This window comes from Otolemur garnettii, unplaced genomic scaffold, assembly GCF_000181295.1.
Source record: "Otolemur garnettii isolate 467f Iridium unplaced genomic scaffold, OtoGar3 scaffold00179, whole genome shotgun sequence".
Classification (NCBI taxonomy): Eukaryota; Metazoa; Chordata; class Mammalia; order Primates; family Galagidae; genus Otolemur; species Otolemur garnettii.
Window position 1 is genome coordinate 2,549,720 of NW_003852574.1, and position 1,837 is coordinate 2,551,556.

Here is a 1,837-nt window from a genome sequence, read left to right on the forward strand (position 1 = left end):
TGCTGTGAGCTGTGAAGCCATGGCACTCTACCCAGGGGGATAGCTTGAGGCTCTGTCTCAAAAATAAATAAATAAATAAATAAATAAGAGATGAACAAAGACAGGCTCAGTGCCTGTGGCTCAAGCTGCTAAGGCACCAGCCACATACACCTGAGCTGGTGGGTTTGAATCCAGCCCAGGCCCGTCAAACAACAATGATGGCTGCAACCAAAAATAGCCTGGCATTATGGCACGTGCCTGTGGTCCCAGCTACTTGGGAGGCTGAGGCTAGAGAATCACTTGAGCCAGGAGTTGGAGGTTACTGTGAGCTATGATGCTACGGCACTCTACCCAGGGTGACAGCTTAGCTCTGTCTCAAAAAAAAAAAAAAAGAACAAAAACATATTAATAAAAATAAAAGGATTTAGCTGGGCACAGTGACTCACACCTGTAATCCCAGCACTGTGGGAGACTGAGGAGGGAGAATTGCTTGAGCTCAAGAGTTGGAGATTTGCCTGAGCGATAGTGAGACCCCAACTCCTAAAAAAATGAAGAACCCAGCCAGGTGCCCCAATGAACGCCTGTAATCCCAGCAGCTTCCTGAGGCTGAGGCAGCAGGATGCCTACAGCCTGAGTCTGAAGTTGCGGTGAGCTATGATGACGCCATTGCCCTCTGCTCAGGGCACAGAGTAGGACTCTGTCTCAACAACAACAAAAAAGGATTTCTTCTATAAAATTTGGATTTAGGGGTGGCGCCTGTGGCTCAAGGGAGTCGGGCGCTGGCCTCATATGCCGGAGATAGCAGGTTCAAACCCAGTCCAGGTCAAAAACTGCAAAAAATAAATAAATAAATAAATAAAATAAAATTTGGATTTAGTCAAAAGGCTGCACTTAAGGACCTAGAAGGCCAGATGGACCCCACTCCTGTTTTGGATAATTTGTGGCACCTTCTCCATCAGTACTTGCTGTTTCACCTTGCACTTTCATGTTATGGAGACAGCTTTTCTCCTTATACCTCATGAACAAACTTCTTCTAGCTGCCACTTTTCTTCTGTAGCTTCTTCACCTTTCCTGGCTTTTGAGAGAGCCTTGCTCTAGGTTAGGCTTTGGCTTCAGGCGATGTGGCTGGTTTCATCTTCTATCCAGATCACTCAAACTTTCTACATGCCAGCAATAAAGCTGTTTTGCTCTCTTATCATTTGTGTGTTTGCTGGAGTAGCACTTTTAATTTTGTTCAAGAACTTTGTATTCACAATTTGGCTAACTGGTGTAAGAGGCCTACCTTTTGGCCTTTCTCAGCTTTCAATGTACCTTTCTCTCTAAGCTTAATTATTTCTAGCTTTTGATTTAAAGTGAGAGATCTGTAACTCTTCCTTTCACTTGAACACTTACAGACTATTATAGGGTTATTAGTTGGCCTAATTTTAATACTGATGTGCCTCATGGAATAGGGAGACCCAAGGAGAGGGAGATAAGGGAATGGTGGTCATCAGAGCAGTCAGAACACATTAAGTTTGCTATCTTATGTGGGTACAGTGTGTGGCACCCCAAAACAATTGTAATAGTAACATCAAAGATCACAGATCACCATAACAGATACAATAATAATGAAAAGTTTGAATTATCAAAATGTGACACAGAGACATGAAGTGAGCACATGCTATTAGAAAACTGATGCTGGCTCAGCGCCTATAGCTCAACCGGCTAAGGCGCCAGCCATGTACACCTAAGGTGGCGGGTTTGAATCCTCAGCCCAGACCCACCAAACAACAATGATGGCTGCAACCAAAAAATAGCCGGGCGTTGTGGCGGGCGCCTGTGGTCCCAGCTACTTGGGAGGCTGAGGCAGGAGACTCGC

At 45.0% G+C, this 1,837-nt stretch overlaps 1 protein-coding gene across 1 annotated transcript in view; it reads left to right on the forward strand.

The window, feature by feature from the left end:
- The window catches only part of SEMA3F (semaphorin 3F), a 40,739-nt gene that overhangs the window by 31,000 nt on the left and 7,902 nt on the right, over positions 1–1,837 (forward strand). The window lies entirely within an intron of this gene.